This window comes from Pogona vitticeps, chromosome 4 (assembly GCF_051106095.1).
Source record: "Pogona vitticeps strain Pit_001003342236 chromosome 4, PviZW2.1, whole genome shotgun sequence".
NCBI lineage: Eukaryota > Metazoa > Chordata > Lepidosauria > Squamata > Agamidae > Pogona > Pogona vitticeps.
The window spans coordinates 5,838,085-5,865,343 of record NC_135786.1 but is presented as its reverse complement, the minus strand read 5'-3'; the positions used below and the strand labels follow the sequence as shown (position 1 = coordinate 5,865,343).

General features: G+C 48.0%; 1 long non-coding RNA gene across 2 annotated transcripts; it reads right to left on the bottom strand.

Annotated features, from left to right (window-relative positions):
- Positions 1–293: 293 nt before the first annotated feature.
- Positions 294–27,259, bottom strand: LOC140706473 (uncharacterized). Of its 2 annotated transcripts, XR_013544355.1 has the most exons (4): positions 27,081–27,259; positions 12,158–23,138; positions 7,687–8,066; positions 294–4,095 (listed from the first exon to the last, which is right to left on the bottom strand). It is a non-coding gene; the product is annotated as an uncharacterized LOC140706473 (long non-coding RNA). The 2 variants fall into 2 exon arrangements; XR_013544354.1 differs by having other exon boundaries at positions 294–8,066.

The window sequence follows — 27,259 nt, the reverse complement described above, 5'->3', positions numbered from 1 at the left end:
GCTATAGAATCATATGTCAATTCTGACTGAGCCAGGGTAGACTATAATTGTTTGAATATTAGATTTGGAAGAGGAGGATACGGGTTGTGATCCTGCATAGTCAAAAAGCTTCGTAGGTATCCCATAGTATGGATGCTGGTTTTGGGGTATCCATTTTTATTGTTAGCAAAAGAACTTCCTAAAAAATCTATGTGAACCCCAGAGGGACCACATGCACACAAACACAAGCATGCAGTTGTTTAATTTTGTAATTCAACAACAGCCCTTTTCAGAAGGAAGGCAAAGTAGCAATATTTAAAATAACTTTTTTATTTTTTTATTTTATAATTTAAAAACACACACCAAAATACAAACATATGTAACAAGAAAAATACAGGAAAAAAATACAAATAATAGTGCTTATTATACACTAAATTCTAACGTGTACCTCATACTCACGGGACTCCATTTAATAATATTTTATTACAGACTGTCTCTCCAAGATTGTTTTGAGTATTCTTTAGAGGCTTTCCCCCTTCATTTCACTAAGACAAATTCCTTAAATTTACCCCAAAGATCATAAAAATTGTTAGAACTTATTTCGCCTCTTTTTATTTTAAGTTCAATAGTCAATTTATCATTTCATGCAATATCCCACACTTCACAATACCAGTCTTCTATTTTAATATCATTTTTGACTTTCCAAAATTTAGCTATTAAGATTCTAGCACTTGTCATAAAATTGGTGACTGGCCATTTTTGGGGTGCAGGGGCAACAATACCCTGACCACTCTTTGTGATGTCACGTTGTAATTCAGTTCATCACCTCAATAAACTTCTGGTCTTTTTCTTTCTTTCTTTCTTTCTTTCTTTCTTTCTCTCTTTCTTTCTTGCTTTATTCATTCATTCATTCATTCATTCATTTATGCCATTTTTGGGGTGCAGGGGCAACAGGCCTTCCCATTTTTGGGGTGCAGGGGCAACAGGCCCTGCCCTTTTTTGGGTGGAGGGGCAACAGGACCCTGACCCCTCTTTGTGATGTCATGTTGTGATGCAGTTCATCACCTTAATTAAACCTCTGGTCCAGGACAGCCACCCTCCATCTGGTGAGTGACAGGCGCTCAGTCAGTTGTCTTGATCCAGTGATGGCCAAGACCTGGCGCAGGCTCCTGGTTGCTCTCGGGAAAATGTTGACAGCCCTGATCAGATATGTCATCGTTCTTCTTGTCATTGCTTTCATAACATTATGTTATCACTTTGTTCTCCTTTGGAAACTCCTGCAGAGTTTTCCTTTCTTTGAGAACATGTTTCGATCCATGAGGAGGTTCTTTGCTAGAACCATCTATTTGGTGGGTCACCCGCGCTCCGGCAGCGGTGTTGATCCAAGGATGGAGCAGACCCAGCGCAGGCGTCCGGTTACTCTCAAGGAAGCCCTTGCAACCGGCATCAGATACCTCCTCTTCACTTCTATCCTCTTGTTCATAACATTCTGTTACCAGATTGTTATCCTCTTGAAACTCCTCCAGAGTTTCACTTTTATTCAAAACCTCTGTGACTCCATCAAGAGATGTTTCAGGCGCCTCTTTGCTGCCCGTGAAAGGCCACCCCAGCTTTCCAGCGCCCAGGCGAAGGTAGGTTGTTGCATTACTGCTACGGGCTTGCTTTCCATAAGTAAACAAAATGCATAGAGACAGGAAGCGGATCTGGTGCCCGTTCTGCAGAAAAAGAAAATAGGAAAGCTAGTTTTTCTTTACTCTCGTTCATGCTGGACCTTTCTCTTCGTTTTCTCTTTCTGGCAGGTCTATCAGCGAAGACCAGCAGAGGGGCAAGTGCCTGAGAGAACAAGGATTGGGAGAAGTCTCTCCACCCCCATCGAGGTCTGGCATCTCCCATTCCTGGGCCTCCCCAAAAAAGAAGACCTGGAGGCTCACTTGAGGAGAAGAACAGCCCAGCATAGGTGGGGACTTCCCAGACGGGTTCTTCAGTCCTTGGGGGCCCTTCTGCCTCCCGAAGCTCCTTCCCAAGTGGATTTGGGACACAGAATGTGGCTTCCGAGGTCCCCACAGGCCCTGACTGCTCAGGATGATAAAGAGAAGGGCCAAAATCAAGAGGAGGAAGTCCATCGGGATGGTGTTCTTCTGAAACATCAAAAATATCCTCGGGGGGAAACACAGGAATCCCTGGAAGGAAATGCCGCAGGCCAAGGCCCCTTGATCAACAAGGATCACTACCCATCATTTGGGGTCACCGGAGGGGGAGACATTGCTCCCTCTGAGGAAAACCAACTCAGGGAGCCTGTGAGGAAAAACGAGAGAGCCAAGCAGGTCAAGGTCCTGTTCAAGAGTGGAGGGGTAAAGCAAAAATCTCAACCTTCACTTGGAGAGAGAAAATTGGGAAGTCCCAGAAGGAAAGGGGTGTTTCAGCTGCCCTGGAGGAAGAAAGGGTCTCCGAGAACCGTCGTTGGAGAGCCCTCCACAACGGAGACTCCAGCAGGAAGTGCGGATGGAACAGAAGAGGAAACTCAATCCATCACCTGCTGTCACTGCTGCAAGTCTGTGGAAGTGCGAACATCTCCATCAGGCCAGAACATGAGGACGTGCTCCTGGTGCCCATTCAGTTCCTGTTGGAGAAGCAGACGGGAGAGTCAAGCGGGATGCCATCAACCTCTGGACGCTGGGAGGGCGTCTGTGCAGCAGGTGAACGAGGAACCCCAGCCTTCACTTCAGGAGAGGAGGATGGGAAGTCCCAGAAGGAAAGGGCTGTTTGAGATGCCGTGGAGGAAGAGAAGGTCTCCGAGAACCGTCGTTGGAGAGCCCTCCACAAGGGAGACTCCAACAGGGGGTGCGGATGGAAAAGAAGAACACTGTGATGATTCCATATTGTCGTCTTCTTTACCTTCTACTCATTCTCTTTCTTCGTCTTCAGGGGTGTTTCAGATGCCATGGAGGAACGGAAGGTCTCTGAGAACCGTGGTTGGAGAGCTCTCATTAAGGGAGACTCCAACAGGGGGTGCGGATGGAACAGAAGCGGAAACTCAATCCATCACCTGCTGTCACTGCTGCAAGTCTGCGGGAGTGCAAACATCTCCATCAGGCCAGCCCATCAAGACGCGCTCCTGGTGCCCATTCAGTTCCTGTTGGAAACGCACAAGGGAGATTCCAGCAGGATGCCATCAACCCCCGGACGCAGGGAGGGCGTCTGTACAGCAGGTGAACGAGGAAACTCAACCTTCGCTTCAGGAGAGGAGGATGGGAAGTCCCAGAAGGAAAGGGGTGTTTCAGATGCCGTGGAGGAAGAGAAGGTCTCCAAGAACCATGGTTGGGGAGCCCTCCACAAGGGAGACTCCAACAGGGAGCGTGGATGGAAAAGAAGAACATTATGCCGGTTCCATATCATCTTCTTCTTCGTATTCAGGGGTATTTCAGATGCCACGGAGGAAGAGAAGGTCGCTGAGAACCGTGGTTGGAGAGCCCTCCACAAGGGAGACCCCAACAGGGAGCCCTCCACAAGGCAGACTCCAACAGGGACCTCTTCCACTGCCTTCACACCGGATGAGGTTCCCTTGCCGTGGGGACAAACATGACCCAGAACATGGTGCCGATTCCATATCGTCTCCTCCTCCTCCTCCTCCTCCTCCTCCTTCTTCGTATTCAGGGGTATTTCAGATGCCACGGAGGAAGAGAAGGTCTCTGAGAACCGTGGTTGGAGAGCCCTCCACAAGGCAGACTCCAACAGAGAGTGCAGATGGAAAAGAAGATGAAACGATACCCATCACCTGCTGTCACTGCTGCAAGTCTGCAGGAGTACAAACATCTCCATCAGGCCAGCACATCAGGACGCGCTCCTGGTGCCCATTCAGTTCCTGTTGGAGACGACCCCTTCCCCTGCATGCAGATGGGGTGAGATTCCCATCGCAGGGGGACAAACATGACACTGAAGATTGGGCCGATTCCATATCGTCGTCATCTTCTACTCCTTATCCTTCTTCTTCTTCTTCTTCTTTTCATTTTTCTTCTCCTTCTCCTTCTTCTTCTTCTTTGTAATATCACTACCATTAGTATTATCGGAGAAGAGGGCATTCTTCAATTAACAGTGCAAAGTAATAGAGCAAAAGAACTGAAAGGGAAAAACCAGAGATGTGTTCAAGAAAATTGGAGAACATTTCGTGCAAAGATGGACATGATAAAGGACAAAAATGCGAGGGACCTCACAGAAGCACAAGACATCTACAAGAGGCGGCAAGAATAGACAGAGGAATTATACCAGAAAGATCTGGATGTCCCGGACAACCCAGATAGTGTGGTTGCTGACCTTGAGCCAGACATCCTGGAGAGTGAAGTCAAGTGGGCCTTAGAAAGCATGGCTAACAAGGCCAGTGGAGGCGATGTCATTCCAGTTGAATGATTTCAAATCTTAAAAGATGACACTGTTAAGGTGCTCCACACAATATGCCAGCAAGTTTGAAAAACTCAGCAGTGGCCAGAGGATTGGAAAAGTTCAGTCTACATCCCAGTCCCAAAGAAGGCAGTCCCAAAGAATGCTCCAACTACCGTACAATTGCACTCATTTCACACGATAGCAAGGTTATGCTCAAAATCCTCCAATGCAGGCTTCAGCAGTATGTGGACCGAGAACTCCCAGAAGTACAAGCTGAATTTCAAAGGGGCAGAGGAACTAGAGACCAAATTGTTAACATGTGCTGGATTATGGAGAAAGCCAGAGATTTCCAGAAAAACATCTACTTCTGCTTCATTGACTACACAAAAGCCTTTGACTGTGTGGCCCACAGCAAACTATGGCAAGTCCTTAAAGAAATGGGAGTACTTGACCACTTTATCCATCTCCTGAGAAATCTATATCTTCGAAAGGAAGCAACAGTGAGAACTGGATCTGGAACAAATTATTGGTTCAAAATTGGGAAAGGAGTACGACAAGGCTGTATATTGTCTCCCTGCTTATTTGACTTATATGCACAATACATCATGCAAAAGGCAGGACTGGAGGAATCCCCAGCCAGAATCAAGATTGCCAGAAGAAATATCAACAGCCTCAAATATACAGATGATACCAGTCTGATGGCAGAAAGTGAGGAGGAATTAAATGAGGGTGAAAGAGAAGAGTGAAAAAATGGTCTAAAGCTCAACATAAAAAAACCTAAGATCATGGCCACTACTCCCATCACCTCCTGGCAAATAGAAGGGGAAGATATGGAGGCAGTGACAGATTTTACTTTCTTGGGCTCCATGATCACTGCAGATGGTGACAGCAGCCACGAAATTAAGAGACGCCTGCTTCTTGGGAGGAACGTCATGACAAACCTAGACAGCCTCTTAAAAAGCAGAGACATCACCTTGCCAACTAAGGTCTGCATAGTCAAAGCTATAGTTTTCCCAGTAGCGATGTATGGAAGAAAACAAACTTATCAATTCTGAAGGAAATCAACCCTGAGTGCTCACTGGAAGGATAGATCCTGAAGCTGAGGCTCCAATACTTTCCCAACATCAGGATCTTTTCCGGGGAGTCTTCTCTTCTCATGAGATGGCCAAAGGATTGGAGCCCCAGCTTCAGGATCTGTCCTTCCAGTGAGCACTCAGGGTTGATTTCTTTCAAAATGGATAGGCTTGTTCTCCTTGCAATCCAGGGGACTCTCAAGAGTCTCCTCCAGCACCACAGTTCAAAAGCATCAATTCTTCGGCTGTCAGCCTTCTTTATGGGGCAGCTCTCATTTCCATACATCACTATAGGAAAAACCATAGCTTTGACTATGCGGACCTTTGTCGGCAAGGTGATGTCTCTGCTTTTTAAGATGCTGTTGAGGTTTGACATGGATTTCCTCCCAAGAAGCAGGCATCTTTTAATTTCGTGGCTGCTGTCACCATCTGGAGTGATCATGGAGCCCAAGAAAGTATGGTGGCACCTTGACCTACGAACGTCCCTACTTACAGACATTTCGACCTACGGACAGCTCCGGCCAAAAGTCGATGCAAAATTTTGCGGCTGGAGCTGCCTGTAGGTCGAAATGTCCATAAGTAGGGATATTTGTAGGTCGAGGGCGTGAAATTCAAACCGTTGGTGGTGAAGAGGCTGGTTCTTTGTAGCTCTTTCGCCCCAACGGCTAGGAAAAGGGAGGCTCAGGCTCCCTGGCTTCCACTGCTACTGCTGCCGCCGCCAGGAGGCAAGCCACTGGACCATCCCGGCTGAGCTCAGCCTCCTGGGGGTCCCCAACCATCGTGATTGCTGATCGCCGTGGTGGGAGACCCCCATGAGGCTTCACACCGGTAAGTTGCTGCTTTTTTTCTTTAAAAAAGTTGTTCTGGGTGGGTTTTATAAGGTAGGTTTGGGCTGGGAGGGGATGTTTCTGTATTGTTTTGTGTTTGGGTGATTTTTTTTGGTGCAGTCCCAGCGTGGGACTTGCTCCAATGTTTATTTTTGGATTTGGTGTTGTTGTTTTTTTACAGGCCCAGGGGCCTGCAGTGTTTTATTTTTATTTGGGGGTGGGGGTATTTTTTTTCTTAGGTTGCAACAGATTAATTGGTTTTCAATCCATTCCTTTGGGAGATAGTGCTTCGACTTATGAACATTTGGACTTACAGCCACCATTCCAATAAGGATTAATTTGTAAGTCGAGGTACCACTGTAAAATCTGTCACTGCATCCATAGCTTCCCCTTCTATTTGCCAGGAGGTGATGGGACCAAAGGCCATGATCTTAGTTTTTTTGATGTTGAGCTTCAGACCATTTTTGCACTCTCCTCTTTCACCCTCAATTAATTCCTCCTCACTTTCTGCCATCAGAGTGGTATCATCTACGTATCCAAGGTTTTTTGATATTTCTTCCGGCAATCTTGATTCCAGCTTGGGATTCAGGCAGTCCTGCCTTTTGCATGATGTATTGTGCATATAAGTTAAATAAGCAGGGAGACAATATACAGCCTTGTTGTACTCCTTTCCCAATTTTGAACCAATCAGTTCTTTCATATCCAGTTCTACCTCTTGTTTCCTGTCCCACATGTAGATTTCTCAGGAGATGGATAAGTGGTCAAGCATTCCCATTTCTTTAAAAAAAGCCATGGTTTGCTGTGGTCCACACAGTCAAAGGATTTTGCATAGTCCACGAAGGAGAAGTAGATGTTTTTCTGGAATTCTCTGGCTTTCTCCATAATCCAGTGCATGTTAGCAATTTGGCCTCTAGGTCCTCTGCCCTTTCGAAATCCAGCTTGTATTTCTGGGAGTTCTTGGTCTACATACTGCTGAAGTTTGCCTTGGAGGATTTTGAGCATAACCTTGCTAGCGTGTGAAATGAGTGCTATTGTACAGTAGTTGGAGTATTCCTTGGCCCTACCCTTCTTTGGGACTGGGATGTAAACTGAACTTTTCCAATCCTCTGGCCACTGCTGATTTTTCCAAACTTGCTGGCATATACAGTGTACCACCTTCACAGCATCATCTTTTAAGATTTCAAATAGTTCAACTGGAATGCCATCCCTCCACTGGCCTTGTTGTTAACCATGCTAAGGCCCACTTGACTGCACTCTCCAGGATGTCTGGCTCAAGGTCAGCAACCACATTATCTGGGTTGTCCGAGACATCCAGGATTCGGACAGTCAATCCCCTGTAATCCACGCACACAATACGACAGAGATGCTGCTGTGGGGTCGGCATTCAGAGACTGAGAGAGGAATCAGGAAAGCCCTCCATTGCTTCTCACCTCTGCACCAGGAACTCAAGCTGCTCTCTTGCTCAGCTCCAAGCTGGAGCCTAGAGAGAGCACCGAAGACAGAACGGCAGGAAGACGACTTTGGTCTTTCCATCAGCTGGCTCACCTTCTCTCTGAAATTCCCTTGGCTTGACTGAGAACAAACCTTGCCATTGTTCTTTGCAGGCATGAAAATATGTTCCAGCAGTTCTCCTGATGCAGGGAGTGTGGATGGAAAAGAAAAGGAGAGTTGTCGCCCGCTGTCTCTGTTGCTCATCTGTGGATGTGCCAGTATCTCTAGCAGGGCTGCACATCAAGGAGGCGCTCTTGGTGCCCATTCAGTTCCTGTTGGAGATGATCCCTTCCCCTGCGTGCACACCGGGTGAGGTTCCCTTGCAGAGGGGACAAAAATGACACCGAAGATTGAGCCAAATCCATATCGTATTATTATTATTATTATTATTATTATTATTATTATTATTATTATTATTATTATTATTATTATTATTATTATTATTATTATTATTATTATTATTATTAGTCATCATCATCATCATCATCATTACTTCGTAAGAGATTGCTTTCCTATAGTAATCACATGTTGACCACTGATATATTTCAATAAAAGTTTTTCTTGTGATCTATGTTCATGAAGCTGCAGATCTGTGTGGCTTGGGGGGGGGGGTCTCTGTTCAAGACTATGTAGAGCAGTGGAGGCAAACTTTTTTCGGCTCAAGTGCCCAAAATGAGGGGGTGGGGAAGAAACCAGTGGCCGCCATGCCACCAGAAGATAAGAACTGGAACAGGAATTGGCAGTTTCGGGGGAATCATGGGGACGGACAGGAAGTTAAAGGGGGAATCGTGGGGACGGACAGGAAGTTAAAGGGGGAATCATGGGGACAGATAGGAAGTTAAAGGATCCAGAACAGGAAGAGAAAGGGGGAACCCCAGCTTCAGCCACTTCAAAAGGTTTGTTTCACCAAGGGCGGGTGGGTGAGCCGCTCATTCTTGTGCCAGAAGAAAGGGCTTCACATGCCAGCTGTCGCACACGTGCCATCATCAATAATGATGATGATGATAACCTCAGAGATCCTGGGTCTTTCCCGAACTCTTCAGACGCATCCCAGGGGGTGAGAGAAAGGCCGGGAGTCTCCACATTGGACTGATTTCAACTGATTCCAGACATGGACTTGATGTTTTAAATCAACCACCAAATGAGGCATCAACACAGTAAAAATAAAACCATCTTTTTAAAAAGGAATAAAAAACAAAGAGAACTCACAGGGAAATAATAATGTTGATGAAAGGAATGAGAAGACAAAATGTTTCTTAATCATAGCAAATCCGCGGCTTAGTTTTAAAAAAACCTATTTCTTTGATTTCCATTTGTCCTGACCCCCAGAACTGGCATGGAAAGTAAAGCAGTCTGGGGGGGGGGGTTGGGAGGAACCCCCTGGAGGTACCTCTGCCCCTTCCATTGCCCCCCTCCCCCCCGGGAGCTGTCCAGACCAGATGGGGGGAGAGGGGGCGTGCCCTCGGTTAGCCCAGGGATCAGGGCTGGTAGGGGTCGCATTTCAATTGGAATCCCTGGGGCGCAGCCCGGATCCATCCCTGAGCCAGAGAGGGGCTTCAAGTAAGCCCCCCCCATGGAAGTGCCTTCCCCCCCCCAGGGAATCTGTCCATCTCACGCCCACCTTTCTGTTGTCCTGAGCTTTAATACAACTCCACTGACTGGTCAGTCTGACTGCAATTTAATTCCTGCTCCAAAAACTGGGAAGGCCAATGATTAGGACATGGGCTAGACTGAATATTTTACTAACCCATCGAGGGAGAGGATGTGGGTCAGGAGCGGAGAGGAGGGCAAGATTCAGCTTTGCAGGAGGAGGACCAAGGTTTGAAGGCCATCCAATGCCCTTCTCTGAGCTGGGCAACCAGTCCCCTTGGTGACGGCTGCTCCCAGGAATGCACGCAGCCCTGCTGTCATGGCTCTGGCGGGAGGAAAACTTGCAGCCCATCTTCTGAACGGGGCTTAGCTCTGTCACACTTCACCCTAAGCCTTCCCAGTTGCCCCAAACCTCCAATCTCCCACCAAGGACTGTCATTCGGGAACAGGCGTCATGATCCCCAAAACAGGCAAAAACCACAAGCAAGTTGTAAGTAAAATTAATAAAAGCCCCTGATTTACAGTCTAAGGAAGGGTTCTTGACACCCTTTACCCAGTCAAGAAGAGGCTAGGATGAATTTTAAAATATATATTTTACATTAAAAAGAAAGCTTCAGAGACAGACGGTGGAAACGTTTGTAGGTAAAAACAAAACCCGGCTTATTTTAGGGCAAAAGGACATTTGAATCCATTCCCCATTTTGACTCAAATCTGCTCTGCGGAAGAAAGGAAATTCGGCGGGGCCACACCGGCCGTTACAGCTCTTCCATCAATGGACAGTCGTCTTTGCTATAGGAGTTCGTCTCTCGTCATGTCTGTGGCGGCTCAACTCAGTTCCAGTGGAAAATCTCCTCCGTGGCTAAGCGCATAATCTGGTTGAAGTCAAACCAGATGCCCTTCCTGGTCTCTGCCATAAACCTGAGCATGGGCTTCCTCTCTGGACAGAGGCGTTTTGGTCTTTCTCAACGAAAAGCGACAATGCGCCGGTGAGCTTCCGAACGGTCAGCGGCTTGGGCTTCAGGGGCTAAAGGACCAGCCAGGTTCTTCTGCTTCAGAGAAAACAAGGTCCTTGGTGAAAGGACAGAGACCTTCCCCTCCCGAGACCAAACTCGGCATTGCTCCCCGGGGCCCTGCGGACTGTGGGATTCTGGGAACTGGAGTTCCCAAAAAGAACCTAACTTTTTCGAGCACTGGACCAACATCTGGGAAAAGAAGAGGGACCTGCGCTCAGCGGAAAGGCTCCCAGGTGGTCCCTTCTCCCCTCCAAGGAGAAGGCAGCAGCGAATCAGAGGATCGGAGGAGCCTGGCCCCAGGCAGGTTGGATGGGGCCGCCCTTTCCGAGGGTGCCTCCAGACCTCTCTTCTGCCCCAGCCCTGAGCTTTTGACCTTCACCAGCACCGGCCACTTCCATCCCTTCAGACCCTACAGGTACCTCTAACGCTCCGAGAGTGATGGACGGACGGACTTTCTTTGTCTTTTACGCTGCCTTTATTCCTGATGAACGCCTATCCATGGGCAGCCGACGGTCCTTTTGCCAATCTCTTCCAAGCAAGACACACGGCTTCCAGGGATCTTATCCCTGTTCTTCAGGAACTCAGCGTGCCTTATTTCACAGTATAGTATTTCCTGGCTTGCTGTCTTGTACACAGAGAAGTCTTCCAAGCAGCTTTCTTCTTAAGATTTTTCAAAATATACATCAATAGCTGTCTTCCCTTAGAAAAACATGATGAGACCTTTTTAGAAGGAAGTGCCAAGGGGATGCGTTGAGCCATGGCAGTGTGGGGTGTGTGGTTAGGGATGCCTTGGGCACTGTCCAATAGGAGTCTGCCTAATGAACCGTCAAGCTACTTTATGAATCCCGTTTCTCTCTCACCTGTCTCTCCACGAGAGACGTACCTGGCTCTCCTTCCCCATACTGTTGTATTTGCAACCATCCTGTCAAGTGGGTCAGGCTGACAGAAAGAGCGAGTGACGGGTCCGAGGTCCCCCAGAGAGTTTCATGCCAAAGCAGAGATGTGAACCTGGGCCTCCCCCTACCCTAGTTCAACACTGTAGCCCTAAAACCACATCAAATCAGCAGTAAAACTAGCAATTATATTCACCCCACACAGCTACCCCAGAGACCCTTTCTAAGTGGAAGGAGATGGATATAAATGGTTGTTTGCTAGACAGAGACTGGCAAAACGTTAGGAAGAACAACCTTCAGAACACGGCCAAAGAGCCCGAAAAACCCACAACAACCATCAGATCCTGCCCTTGAAAGCCTTCGTGAATACAATGATATAAACGTTGTGTGGTTCTCTGGAAGGTGAGTGCTGGCCACTGGACCTCTTTCTGATTAGGTTGAAGCCTTTCGCTCCTCCTCTTCCAAGTAGCTTCTTCAGTCTGAGGAGAGGTGGTAGGAGATTCCCGGAGAGACCCTCCAACTCTCCTCAGACTGAAGAGGCGGCTGCTGGAGGAGAGGCGAAACGTTTCAGCCGACCAAGAAAGAAGTCCAGTTGCCGGGACTCAACTTCCAGAGCTCCGTCATTTCTTGAAGAGCTTTCAGAAGTTCTGCCTCTTCCGGTTGACTCGTCTCATGGGCTTTGCGGCCACAGGGCCCTGATCCTCTCTAACAGGCCCCGCTGAAAGGGGCTCGACCAACGTCCCTTTCTATGGTTCTTGTGGACTCCAGAGCCATGTCTACAACTGATGCTGCATCTTGGCTGGCGCAGCAGAGAGTAGCGCCCAAGAGGATGACTCTTGTAATGAGACTTGGCCAGCATCTTCAAAGGAGCCACCGCGCACACACACACTCTCCAAGAGGCTCGCAGTTCTTACTGATGCCGTGGAGGATCCTGGCCACGGCTCTGCCGTTGAACTTCTTGTCCGGATGTCGGCCCGGATCGGCTCTTCCCAGTCCTGCAGAGCAACTCGGGGTGGACTAAAGGCCATGCCACGTTCGTTCCAGAACACGCATGGAGCGTCTTGTCCGACCTACAGCCCTGGCGTCCCACCTCTTTCCTTTGGGCATCTCCAGGAAAACAATGGAAGCTGGAATGGAATCAGGAAAAAGGAAGAAAGAAAAAGGCCAGTGAGGACAAGGCGTGACCTCCTTCCCGCCCAGCCTTCCTTTCCTGACCAGACATTGCACGGGTGACCAGGGGGGAGCTACCTGCCAACTCACCTCAAGGACGAGGCAGGATGGCCCACTGGGTAGAGCCCCTGGTGACCCTAGAGATACATTGGAGTATAACTTCCATCATCCACAAGACTTTTGTCTGGGGGATAATGGGAGCTGCAGTCAGACATGTTGTGTTTGGGTAATTCTGGGCTTTGTTCCATTTGTTCGGAAACTGATTAACTGCTTCGTAATTTTAAAAAGAGGGATTTCCCCAGGCCCTTACCTCCCCACCACACACATATCTGTTAACCTCATAGTGTGATTTCTGATCAGCTCCTCCACAGCATAATTTTGGACCTCTGACTTTTCTCATTTCTGTTACTTGCCAGTGAGTTGCCTTGTACTTCCAGTGATCCTATCGTCTCCAAAATGCCCTTCAATTGCCCCACTCCGCTCTTCTAAACCCAACCCTGTGGCTTCCTTGAAGGAGTTTGTCCATCTTGTATCTGGGCTTTCCCCTTTTCCTGCTGTGTTCAGCTTTTCCCAGCATGACTGTCTTTTCCGGAGAATCCTGGCCTTTCATGATGTGCCCAAAGGAGGACGGCTTCAGGTTCAACATGTTTGTTCCAGAGAGAGTTGAAGCTTTTTTTTTCACTGATGTCTTTGTGCCACAAAATATGTCTGACGGTGAGCAGAGTGTTTATCCAACATCTCTGAGGAAATGATAAGACAGCTCCCATATGTTGGGATTGTTTAGTCGTTCAATCGTGTCCGACTCCTTGCGACCCCATGGACCAGAGCACGCTGGGCCCTCTTGTCCTCCACTGCCTCCCGGAGTTGGGTCAAATTCATGTTGGTCGCTTCGGTGACCCTGTCCAGCTATCTCGTCCTCTGCCATCCCCTTCTCCTCTTGCCTTCACACTTTCCCAACATCAGGGTGTTTTCCAGGGACTCTTCTCTTCTCATGAGATGGCCAAGCAGATGGATGTTTTTGCAGGCCAGTTCTAATCACCTTTTTAGAGGAGGCTTTTTTAAAGAGAGAAAATCATCTAAAAGTCGGTAGATGTTTTTCTGGAACTCTCTGGCTTTCTCCATAATCCAGCGCATCTTAGCAATTTGGTCCCTAGTTCCTCTGCCCCTTTGAAATCCAGGTTGTTGATATTTCTTCCGGCAATCTATGGTTTAATCATCCACCCAAAGGGAGAGGGCAGCCAAGAGAGCAGAAGAAGGGTGAGTCTCGGAAGGGCAGCCATGAAGACATTAGATAAGATCCGCAAGTGCAAGGAGGTGTCATTGGAGGCCAAGACCGAACTGTTGTATCAGGAAAGAAAGCTGACAGGGGGGAAAAAAAACATTTGTTTGAAATGTGGTGCCAGAAGAGAGCTTTGCTGCTGCCCTGGACTGCCAGAAAGATTGACAAGTTGTTCTGGAAGCAAACAGGACAAAACTGAAAATGCGGTTCTACTTTGGGCACATCATGAGAAGCCAGAAAAAGACCCTCATGCTGGGAAAAGTTGAAGGCAGCAGGAAAAGAGGAAGACCCCATACGAGATGGACTGACTGCCCAACGGAAGCCACAGGCTTGAGTTTAGAAGCGCAGAGCAGGGCTGTTGAAGAGAGGACATGCTAGAGATCGCTCATTCGGAGGGGTGGCCATGAGTTGGAGGTGTGACTTGACAGCACATCGCAACAAGCATCCAGCAATGTCTCAGCTTTCTAATTTTTCAGATTTCTCCATCAGTGTAGATCTAAGGAACACAAAACATTAGTGCACTGTTTCATAGAATGATAATTGGCCGTAACGAGGGCCGTGGGGAGCCCTTGTGGATTTGGGATTTTGTTTTGTCCCTCTTGCGTAGCCCGTGTTGGGCAACAGGAACGATGCGGGAGAGGTGCCGCTTCAATGCTGGTGAGCAGCTGCTGTCCTTGCATCAAACCTTTCATTGCACAACTCTGTGGTTTTCTGCACCATCAAAGGCTCCTTGTCGTGGCCTATCAGTCTCTGCCCAGTGGAGAATCAGACTCCCAACCTCTGACTCATTTGCTATGAATTAAAGAGTTGCTCCTTGGGTTTTAGGATGGGCACAGAGGGTGTGCAATGAGGTACCTCGAAACGGAAGCAGGGACTTTTTTTCAGTGGCAGACTACCGACGCTATCAATGTTCTTCCGGCGTTCTCCATATAGCTTTGCAACAAGATACGTGCCAAGATGTTCCAGCTATAGAATCATATGTAAATTCTGACTGAGCCAGGGTAGACTATAATTGTTTGAATATTAGGTTTGGAAGAGGAGGATACGGGTTGTGATCCTGCATAGTCAAAAAGCTTCGTAGGTATCCCATAGTATGGATGCTGGTTTTGGGGTATCCATTTTTATTGTTAGCAAAAGAACTTCCTAAAAATCTATGTGAATCCCAGAGGGACCACATGCACACAAACACAAGCATGCAGTCGTTTAATTTTGTAATTCAACAACAGCCCTTTTCAGAAGGAAGGCAAAGTAGCAATATTTAAAATAACTTTTTTTATTTTTTTATTTTATAATAAAAACACACACCAAAAATACACACATATGTAACAAGAAAAATACAGGAAAAAAATACAAATAATAGTGCTTATTATACACTAAATTCTAACGTGTACCTCATACTCATGGGACTCCATTTAATAATATTTTATTAAAGACTGTCTCTCCAAGATTGTATTGAGTATTCTTTAGAGGCTTTCACCCTTCATTTCACTAAGACAAATTCCTTAAATTTACCCCAAATATCATAAAAATTGTTAGAACTTATTTCGCCTCTTTTTATTTTAAGTTCAATAGTCAATTTATCATTTCATGCAATATCCCACACTTCACAATACCAGTCTTCTATTTTAATATCATTTTTGTCTTTCCAAAATTTAGCTATTAAGATTCTAGCACTTGTCATAAAATTGGTGATTGGCCATTTTTGGGGTGCAGGGGCAACAATACCCTGACCACTCTTTGTGATGTCACGTTGTAATTCAGTTCATCACCTCAATAAACTTCTGGTCTTTCTTTCTTTCTTTCTTTCTTTCTTTCTTCATTCATTCATTCATTCATTTATTTATGCCATTTTTCAGGTGCAGGGGCAACAGGCCTTGCCATTTTTGGGGTGCAGGGGCAACAGGCCCTGCCCTTTTTTGGGTGGAGGGGCAACAGGACCCTGACCCCTCTTTGTGATGTCATGTTGTGATGCAGTTCATCACCTTAATTAAACCTCTGGTCCAGGACAGCCACCCTCCATCTGGTGAGTGACAGGCGCTCAGTCAGTTGTCTTGATCCAGTGATGGCCAAGACCTGGCGCAGGCTCCTGGTTGCTCTCGGGAAAATGTTGACAGCCCTGATCAGATATGTCATCGTTCTTCTTGTCATCGCTTTCATAAGATTATGTTATCACTTTGTTCTCCTTTGGAAACTCCTGCAGAGTTTTCCTTTCTTTGAGAACATGTTTCGATCCATGAGGAGGTTCTTTGCTAGAACCATCTATTTGGTGGGTCACCCGCGCTCCGGCAGCGGTGTGGATCCAAGGATGGAGCAGACCCAGCGCAGGCGTCCGGTTACTCTCAAGGAAGCCCTTGCAACCGGCATCAGATACCTCCTCTTCACTTCTATCCTCTTGTTCATAACATTCTGTTACCAGATTGTTATCCTCTTGAAACTCCTCCAGAGTTTCACTTTTATTCAAAACCTCTGTGACTCCATCAAGAGATGTTTCAGGCGCCTCTTTGCTGCCCGTGAAAGGCCACCCCAGCTTTCCAGCGCCCAGGCGAAGGTAGGTTGTTGCATTACTGCTATGGGCTTGCTTTCCATAAGTAAACAAAATGCATAGAGACAGGAAGCGGATCTGGTGCCCGTTCTGCAGAAAAAGAAAATAGGAAAGCTAGTTTTTCTTTACTCTCGTTCATGCTGGACCTTTCTCTTCGTTTTCTCTTTCTGGCAGGTCTATCAGCGAAGACCAGCAGAGGGGCAAGTGCCTGAGAGAACAAGGATTGGGAGAAGTCTCTCCACCCCCATCGAGGTCTGGCATCTCCCATTCCTGAGCCTCCCCAAAAAAGAAGACCTGGAAGCTCACTTGAGGAGAAGAACTGCCCAGCATAGGTGGGGACTTCCCAGACGGGTTCTTCAGTCCTTGGGGGCCCTTCTGCCTCCCGAAGCCCCTTCCCAAGTGGATTTGGGACACAGAATGTGGCTTCCGAGGTCCCCACAGGCCCTGACTGCTCAGGATGATAAAGAGAAGGGCCAAAATCCAGAGGAGGAAGTCCATCGGGATGGTGTTCCTCTGAAGCATCAAATATCTCTTCTGGGGGAGACACAGGAATCCCTGGAAGAAAATGCTGCCGGCCAAAGCCCCTTGATCAACAAGGATTGCGACTCATCATTTGGGGTCACCGGAGGGGGAGAGATCACTACATCTGAACAACAGAGGACAAGTCTCTCCACTCCCATTGAGGTCTGGCATCTCCCATTCCTGAACCTCCCCAAAAAAGAAGACCTGGAAGGTCACTTGAGGAGAAGAACAGCCCAGCATAGGTGGGGACTTCCCAGACGGGCTCTTCAGTCCTTGGGGGCCCTTCTGCCTCCCAAAGCCCCTTCCCAAGTGGATTTGGGACACAGAATGTGGCTTCCGAGGTCCCCACAAGCCCTGACTGCTCAGGATGATAAAGAGAAGGGCCAAAATCAAGAGGAGGAAGTCCATCGGGATGGTGTTCCTCTGAAGCATCAAAAATATCCTCGGGGGGAAACACAGGAATCCCTGGAAGGAAATGCCGCAGGCCAAGGCCCCTTGATCAACAAGGATCACTACCCATCATTTGGGGTCACCGGAGGGGGAGACATTGCTACCTCTGAGGAAAACCAACTCAGGGAGCCTGTGAGGAAAAACGAGAGAGCCAAGCAGGTCAAGGTCCTGTTCAAGAGTGGAGGGGTAAAGCAAAAATCTCAACCTTCACTTGGAGAGAGAAAATTGGGAAGTCCCAGAAGGAAAGGGGTGTTTCAGCTGCCCTGGAGGAAGAAAGGGTCTCCGAGAACCGTCGTTGGAGAGCCCTCCACAACGGAGACTCCAGCAGGAAGTGCGGATGGAACAGAAGAGGAAACTCAATCCATCACCTGCTGTCACTGCTGCAAGTCTGTGGAAGTGCAAACATCTCCATCAGGCCAGAACAGCAGGACGTGCTCCTGGTGCCCATTCAGTTCCTGTTGGAGACGCAGACGGGAGAGTCAAGCGGGATGCCATCAACCTCTGGACGCTGGGAGGGCGTCTGTGCAGCAGGTGAACAAGGAACCCCAACCTTCACTTCAGGAGAGGAGGATGGGAAGTCCCAGAAGGAAAGGGCTGTTTCAGATGCCGTGGAGGAAGAGAAGGTCTCCGAGAACCGTCGTTGGAGAGCCCTCCACAAGGGAGACTCCAACAGGGGGTGCGGATGGAAAAGAAGAACACTGTGATGATTCCATATTGTCGTCTTCTTTACCTTCTACTCATTCTCTTTCTTCGTCTTCAGGGGTGTTTCAGATGCCATGGAGGAACGGAAGGTCTCTGAGAACCGTGGTTGGAGAGCTCTCATTAATGGAGACTCCAACAGGGGGTGCGGATGGAGCAGAAGCGGAAACTCAATCCATCACCTGCTGTCACTGCTGCAAGTCTGCGGGAGTGCAAACATCTCCATCAGGCCAGCACATCAAGACGCGCTCCTGGTGCCCATTCAGTTCCTGTTGGAGACGCACAAGGGAGATTCCAGCAGGATGCCATCAACCCCCGGACGCAGGGAGGGCGTCTGTACAGCAGGTGAACGAGGAACCCCAACCTTCGCTTCAGGAGAGGAGGATGGGAAGTCCCAGAAGGAAAGGGGTGTTTCAGAGGCCGTGGAGGAAGAGAAGGTCTCCAAGAACCATGGTTGGGGAGCCCTCCACAAGGGAGACTCCAACAGGGAGTGTGGATGGAAAAGAAGAACATTATGCCGGTTCAATATCATCTTCTTCTTCGTATTCAGGGGTATTTCAGATGCCACGGAGGAAGAGAAGGTCGCTGAGAACCGTGGTTGGAGAGCCCTCCACAAGGGAGACCCCAACAGGGAGCCCTCCACAAGGCAGACTCCAACAGGGACCTCTTCCACTGCCTTCACACCGGATGAGGTTCCCTTGCCGTGGGGACAAACATGACCCAGAACATGGTGCCGATTCCATATCGTCTCCTCCTCCTCCTCCTCCTCCTCCTTCTTCGTATTCAGGGGTATTTCAGATGCCACGGAGGAAGAGAAGGTCTCTGAGAACCGTGGTTGGAGAGCCCTCCACAAGGCAGACTCCAACAGAGAGTGCAGATGGAAAAGAAGATGAAACGATACCCATCACCTGCTGTCACTGCTGGAAGTCTGCGGGAGTGCAAACATCTCCATCAGGCCAGCACATCAGGACGCGCTCCTGGTGCCCATTCAGTTCCTGTTGGAGACGACCCCTTCCCCTGCATGCAGATGGGGTGAGATTCCCATCGCAGGGGGACAAACATGACACTGAAGATTGGGCCGATTCCATATCGTCGTCTTCTTCTACTCCTTATCCTCCTTCTTCTTCTTCTTCTTTTCATTTTTCTTCTCCTTCTCCTTCTTCTTCTTCTTTGTAATATCACTACCATTAGTATTATCAGAGAAGAGGGCCTTCTTCAATTAACAGTGCAAAGTAATAGAGCAAAAGAATTGAAAGGGAAAAACCAGAGATGTGTTCAAGAAAATTGGAGAACATTTTGTGGAAAGATGGACATGATAAAGGACAAAAATGCGAGGGACCTCACAGAAGCACAAGACATCTAAAAGAGGCGGCAAGAATAGACAGAGGAATTATACCAGAAAGATCTGGATGTCCCGGACAACCCAGATAGTGTGGTTGTTGACCTTGAGCCAGACATCCTGGAGAGTGAAGTCAAGTGGGCCTTAGAAAGCCTGGCTAACAAGGCCAGTGGAGGCGATGTCATTCCAGTTGAATGATTTAAAATCTTAAAAGATGACACTGTTAAGGTGCTCCACACAATATGCCAGCAAGTTTGAAAAACTCAGCAGTGGCCAGAGGATTGGAAAAGTTCAGTCTACATCCCAGTCCCAAAGAAGGCAGTCCCAAAGAATGCTCCAACTACCGTACAATTGCACTCATTTCACACGATAGCAAGGTTATGCTCAAAATCCTCCAATGTAGGCTTCAGCAGTATGTGGACCGAGAACTCCCAGAAGTACAAGCTGAATTTCAAAGGGGCAGAGGAACTCGAGACCAAATTGTTAACATGTGCTGGATTATGGAGAAAGCCAGAGAGTTCCAGAAAAACATCTACTTCTGCTTCATTGACTACACAAATCCTTTGACTGTGTGGCCCACAGCAAACTATGGCAAGTCCTTAAAGAAACGGGAGTACCTGACCACTTTATCCATCTCCTGAGAAATCTATATCTTCGAAAGGAAGCAACAGTGAGAACTGGATCTGAAACAAATTATTGGTTCAAAATTGGGAAAGGAGTACGACAAGGCTGTATATTGTCTCCCTGCTTATTTGACTTATATGCACAATACATCATGCAAAAGGCAGGACTGGAGGAATCCCAAGCCAGAATCACGATTGCCGGAAGAAATATCAACAGCCTCAAATATACAGATGATACCAGTCTGATGGCAGAAAGTGAGGAGGAATTAAATGAGGGTGAAAGAGAAGAGTGAAAAAATGGTCTAAAGCTCAACATAAAAAAACCTAAGATCATGGCCACTGGTCCCATCACCTCCTGGCAAATAGAAGGGGAAGATATGGAGGCAGTGACAGATTTTACTTTCTTGGGCTCCATGATCACTGCAGATGGTGACAGAAGCCACGAAATTAAGAGACGCCTGCTTCTTGGGAGGAACGTCATGACAAACCTAGACAGCCTCTTAAAAAGCAGAGACATCACCTTGCCAACAAAGGTCTGAATAGTCAAAGCTATAGTTTTCCCAGTAGCGATGTATGGAAGAAAACAAACTTATCAATTCTGAAGGAAATCAACCCTGAGTGCTCACTGGAAGGATAGATCCTGAAGCTGAGGCTCCAATACTTTCCCAACATCAGGATCTTTTCCGGGGAGTCTTCTCTTCTCATGAGATGGCCAAAGGATTGGAGCCCCAGCTTCAGGATCTGTCCTTCCAGTGAGCACTCAGGGTTGATTTCTTTCAAAATGGATAGCCTTGTTCTCCTTGCAATCCAGGGGACTCTCAAGAGTCTCCTCCAGCACCACAGTTCAAAAGCATCAATTCTTCGGCTGTCAGCCTTCTTTATGGGCCAGCTCTCATTTCCATACATCACTATAGGAAAAACCATAGCTTTGACTATGCGGACCTTTGTCGGCAAGGTGATGTCTCTGCTTTTTAAGATGCTGTTGAGGTTTGACATGGATTTCCTCCCAAGAAGCAGGCATCTTTTAATTTCGTGGCTGCTGTCACCATCTGGAGTGATCATGGAGCCCAAGAAAGTATGGTGGCACCTTGACCTACGAACGTGCCTACTTACAGACATTTCGACCTACAGACAGCTCCGGCCAAAAGTCGATGCAAAATTTTGCGGCTGGAGCTGCCTGTAGGTCGAAATGTCCGTAAGTAGGGATATTTGTAGGTCGAGGGCGTGAAATTCAAACCGTTGGTGGTGAAGAGGCTGGTTCTTTGTAGCTCTTTCGCCCCAACGGTTAGGAAAAGGGAGGCTCAGGCTCCCTGGCTTCCACTGCTACTGCTGCCGCCGCCAGGAGGCAAGCCACTGGACCATCCCGGCTGAGCTCAGCCTCCTGGGGGTCCCCAACCATCGTGATTGCTGATCGCCGTGGTGGGAGACCCCCATGAGGCTTCACACCGGTAAGTTGCTGCTTTTTTTCTTTAAAAAAGTTGTTCTGGGTGGGTTTTATAAGGTAGGTTTGGGCTGGGAGGGGATGTATCTGTATTGTTTTGTGTTTGGGTGATTTTTTTTTTGGTGCAGTCCCAGCGTGGGACTTGCTCCAATGCTTATTTTTGGATTTGGTGGGTTTTTTTGTTTTGTTTTGTTTTGTTTTTTGCAGACCCAGGGGCCTGCAGTGTTTTATTTTTATTTGGGGGTGGGGGTATTTTTTTTTCTTTGGTTGCAACAGATTAATTGGTTTTCAATCCATTCCTATGGGAGATAGTGCTTCGACTTATGAACATTTGGACTTACAGCCACCATTCCAATAAGGATTAATTTTGTAAGTCGAGGTACCACTGTAAAATCTGTCACTGCATCCATAGCTTCCCCTTCTATTTGCCAGGAGGTGATGGGACCAATGGCCATGATCTTAGTTTTTTTGATGTTGAGCTTCAGACCATTTTTGCACTCTCCTCTTTCACCCTCATTGAATTCCTCCTCACTTTCTTCCGGCAATCTTGATTCCGGCTTGGGATTCAGCCAGACCTGCCTTTTGCATGATGTATTGTGCATATAAGTTAAATAAGCAGGGAGACAATATACAGCCTTGTTATACTCCTTTCCCAATTTTGAACCAATCAGTTGTTTCATATCCAGTTCTAACTCTTGCTTCCTGTCCCACATGTAGATTTCTCAGGAGATGGATAAGTGGTCAAGCATTCCCATTTCTTTAAAAAAAGCCATGGTTTGCTGTGGTCCACACAGTCAAAGGATTTTGCATAGACCACGAAGGAGAAGTAGATGTTTTTCTGGAATTCTCTGGCTGTCTCCATAATCCAGTGCATGTTAGCAATTTGGCCTCTAGGTCCTCTGCCCTTTCGAAATCCAGCTTGTATTTCTGGGAGTTCTTGGTCCACATACTGCTGAAGCTTGCCTTGGAGGATTTTGAGCATAACCTTGCTAGCGTGTGAAATGAGTGCTATTGTACAGCAGTTGGAGCATTCTTTGGCCCTACCCTTCTTTGGGACTGGGATGTAAACTGAACTTTTCCAATCCTCTGGCCACTGCTGATTTTTCCAAACTTCCTGGCATATTCAGTGTACCACCTTCACAGCATCATCTTTTAAGATTTTAAATAGTTCAACTGGAATGCCATCCCTCCACTGGCCTTGTTGTTAACCATGCTTTCTAAGGCCCACTTGACTGCACTCTCCAGGATGTCTGGCTCAAGGTCAGCAACCACATTATCTGGGTTGTCCGAGACATCCAGGATTCGGACAGTCAATCCCCTGTAATCAACGCACACAATACGACAGAGATGCTGCTGTGGGGTCGGCATTCAGAGACTGAGAGAGGAATCAGGAAAGCCCTCCATTGCTCCTCACCTCTGCACCAGGAACTCAAGCTGCTCTCTTGCTCTCTCGCTCAGCTCCAAGCTGGAGCCTAGAGAGAGCACCGAAGACAGAACGGCCTTCGTCCTACGGCAGGAAGACGACTTCAGTCTTTCCAGCAGCTGGCTCACCTTCTCTCTGAAATTCCCTTGGCTTGACTCAGAACAAACCTTGCCATCGTTCTTTGCAGGCATGAAAATATGTTCCAGCAGTTCTCCGAGAGTCAACCTCCTGATGCAGGGAGTGTGGATGGAAAAGAAAAGGAGAGTTGTCGCCCGCTGTCTCTGTTGCTCATCTGTGGATGTGCCAGTATCTCTAGCAGGGCTGCACATCAAGGAGGCGCTCTTGGTGCCCATTCAGTTCCTGTTGGAGATTACTCCTTCCCCTGCGTGCACACCGGATGAGGTTCCCTTGCAGAGGGGACAAAAATGACACCGAAGATTGAGCCAAATCCATATCGTATTATTATTATTATTATTATTATTATTATTATTATTATTATTATTATTATTATTATTATTATTATTATTATTATTATTATTATTATTATTATTATTATTATTATTATTATTATTATTATTATTATTATTATTATTATTATCATTATTATTATTATTATTATCAATCATCATCATCATCATCATCATTACTTGGTAAGAGATTGCTTTCCTATAGTAATCACATGTTGACCACTGATATATTTCAATAAAAGTTTTTCTTGTGATCTATGTTCATGAAGATGCAGATCTGTGTGGCTTGGGGGGGGTGTCTCTGTTCAAGACTATGTAGAGCAGTGGAGGCAAACTTTTTTCGGCTCAAGTGCCCAAAATGAGGGGGTGGGGAAGAAACCAGTGGCCGCCATGCCACCAGAAGATAAGAACCGGAACAGGAATTGGCAGTTTCAGGGGGAATCATGGGGACGGACAGGAAGTTAAAGGGGGAATCGTGGGGACGGACAGGAAGTTAAAGGGGGAATCATGGGGACAGATAGGAAGTTAAAGGACCCAGAACAGGAAGAGAAAGGGGGAACCCCAGCTGCAGCCACTTCAAAAGGTTTGTTTCACCAAGGGCGGGTGGGTGAGCCGCTCATTCTTGTGCCAGAAGAAAGGGCTTCACATGCCAGCTGTCGGACACGTGCCATCATCAATAATGATGATGATAATAATAACCTCAGAGTCCATTGGAGTCCAGAAGCTCAGAACCTGGAGGTCTTGAGTCACGGCTCCTTCGCTGTTGCCGCCCTGCAACACTCATGTTTTCCATCGAGGTGGATCAGGCTGAAGGAGATCCCGGGTCTTTCCCGAACTCTTCAGACACACCCCAGGGGGTGAGAGAAAGGCCGGGAATCTCCACATTGGACTGATTTCAACTGATTCCAGACATGGACTTGATGTTTTAAATCAACCACCAAATGAGGCATCAACACAGTAAAAATAAAACCATCTTTTTAAAAAGGAATAAAAAACAAAGAGAACTCACAGGGAAATAATAATCTTCATGAAAGGAACGAGAAGACAAAATGTTTCTTAATCATAGCAAATCCGGGGCTTAGTTTTAAAAAAACCTATTTCTTTGATTTCCATTTGTCCTGACCCCCAGAACTGGCATGGAAAGTAAAGCAGTCTGGGGGGGGTTGGGAGGAACCCACTGGAGGTACCTCTGCCCCTTCCATTGCCCCCCTCCCCCCCGGGAGCTGTCCAGACCAGATGGGGGGAGAGGGGGCGTGCCCTTGGTTAGCCCAGGGATCAGGGCTGGTAGGGGTCGCATTTCAATTGGAATCCCTGGGCCACAGCCCGGATCCATCCCTGAGCCAGAGAGGGGATTCAAGCAAGCCCACCCCACGGAAGTGCCTTCCCCCCCCCCAGGGAATCTGTCCATCTCACGCCCACCTATCTGTTTTCCTGAGCTTTAATACAACTCCACTGACTGGTCAGTCTGACTGCAATTCAATTCCTGCTCCAAAAAGTGGGAAGGCCAATGATTACAATATCGGCTAGGCTGAATATTTTACTAACCCATCCAGGGAGAGGATGTGGGTCAGGAGCGGAGAGGAGGGCAAGATTCAGCTTTGCAGGAGGAGGACCAAGGTTTGAAGGCCGCGGGATATAGACCATCCGATGCCATTCTCTGAGCTGGGCAACCAGACCCCCTGGTGACGGCTGCTCCCAGCAGTACACGCAGCCCTGCCGTCACGGCTCTGGCGGGAGGAGAGCTCGCAGCCCATCTTCCGAACGGAAGCTCTGTCACACTTCACCCTAAGCCTTCCCGGTTGCCCCAAACCTCCAACCTCCCACCAAGAATTGTCATTCGGGAATAGGCATCATGATCCCCAAAACAAGCAAAAACCACAAGCAAGTTGTAAGTAAAATTAATAAAAGCCCCTGATTTACAGTCTAAGGAAGGGTTCTTGACACCCTTTACCAAGTCAAGAAGAGGCTAGGATGAATTTTAAAATATATATTTTACATTAAAAAGAAAGCTTCAGAGACAGACGTTGGAAAAGTTTGTAGGTAAAAACAAAACCCGGCTTATTTTAGGGCAAAAGGAAATTTGACTTCATTCCCCATTTTGACTCAAATCTGCTCTGCGGAAGAAAGGAAATTCGGCGGGGCCACACCGGCCGTTACAGCTCTTCCATCAATGGACAGTCGTCTTTGCTATAGGAGTTCGTCTCTCGTCATGTTTGTGGCGGCTCAACTCAGTTCCAGTGGAAAATCTCCTCCGTGGCTAAGCGCATAATCTTGTTGAAATCAAACCAGATGCCCTTCCTCCAGAAACGCCGGTCTCTGCCCTCAACTTGAGCAGGGGAGCATGGGCTTCCTGTCCGGACAGAGGCGTTTCGGTCTTTCTCAACGAAAAGCGACAACGCGCCAGTGAGCTTCCGAACGGTCAGCGGCTTGGGCTTCAGGGGCTAAAGGACCAGCCAGGTTCTTCTGCTTCAGAGAAAACAAGGTCCTTGGTGGAAGGACAGAGATCTTCCCCTCCCGAGACCAAACTCGGTATTGCTCCCCGGGGCCCTGCAGACTGTGGGATTCTGGAAACTGGAGTTCCCAAAAAGAACCTAACTTTTTCGAGCACTGGACCAACATCTGGGAAGGAAGAGGGACCCGCGCTCAGCAGAAAGGCTCCCAGGTGGTCCCTTCTCCCCTCCAAGGAGAAGGCAGCAGCGAATCAGAGGATCGGAGGAGCCTGGCCCCAGGCAGGTTGGATGGGGCCGCCCTTTCCGAGGGTGCCTCCAGACCTCTCTTCTGTCCCAGCCATGAGCTTTTGTCCTTCACCAGCACCGGCCACTTCCATCCCTTCAGACCCTACAGGTACCTCTAGCGCTCAGAGAGTGATGGACGGACGGACTGACTGTCTTTTACCCTGCCTTTATTCTTGATGAATGCCTATCCATGGGCAGCCCGCAGTCCTTTTGCCAATCTCTTCCAAGGAAGACACACGGCTTCCAGGGATCTTATCCCTGTTCTTCAGGAACTCAGCGTGCCTTATTTCACAGTACAGTATTTCCTGGTTTGCTGTCTCGTACACAGAGAAGTCTTCCAAGCAGCCTTCTTCTTAAGATTTTTCAAAATATACATCAATAGCTGTCTTCCCTTAGAAAAACATGATGAGACCTTTTTAGAAGGAAGTGCCATGGGGATGCGTTGAGCCATGGCAGTGTGGGGTGGAAGGAGAAGGATATAAATGGTTGTTTGCCAGACAGAGACTGGCAAAACGTTAGGAAGAACAGCCTTCAGAACACGGCCAAAGAGCCCGAAAAACCCACAACAACCATCAGATCCTGCCCGTGAAAGCCTTCGCGAATACAATGATATAAACGTTGTGTGGTTCTCTGGAAGGTGAGTCCTGGCCACTGGACCTCTTTCTGATTAGGTTGAAGCCTTTCGCTCCTCCTCTTCCAAGTAGCTTCTTCAGTCTGAGGAGAGGTGGTAGGAGATTCCCGGAGAGACCCTCCAACTCTCCTCAGACTGAAGAGGCGGCTGCTGGAGGAGAGGCGAAACGTTTCAGCCGACCAAGAAAGAAGTCCAGTTGCCGGGACTCAACCTCCAGAGCTCCGTCATTTCTTGAAGAGCTTTCAGAAGTTCTGCCTCTTCCGGTTGACTCGTCTCATGGGCTTTGCGGCCACAGGGCCCTGATCCTCTCTGACAGGCCCCGCTGGAAGGGGCTCGACCAACGTCCCTTTTTATGGTTCTTGTGGGCTCCAGAGCCATGTCTACACCTGATGCTGCATCTTGGCTGGCGCAGCAGAGAGCAGCGCCCAAGAGGATAACTCTTGTAATGAGACTTGGCCAGCATCTTCAAAGGACCCACCGCGCACACACACACTCCAAGAGGCTCGCAGTTCTTACCGATGCCGTGGAGGATCCTGGCCACGGCCCTGCCGGTGAACTTCTCATTGTCTTGGCGGATGTCGGCCCGGATCGGCTCTTCCCAATCCTGCAGAGCAACTTGGGGTGGACTAAAGGCCATGCCACGTTCGTTCCAGAACACACATGGAGCGTCTTGTCCGACCTACAGCCCTGGCGTC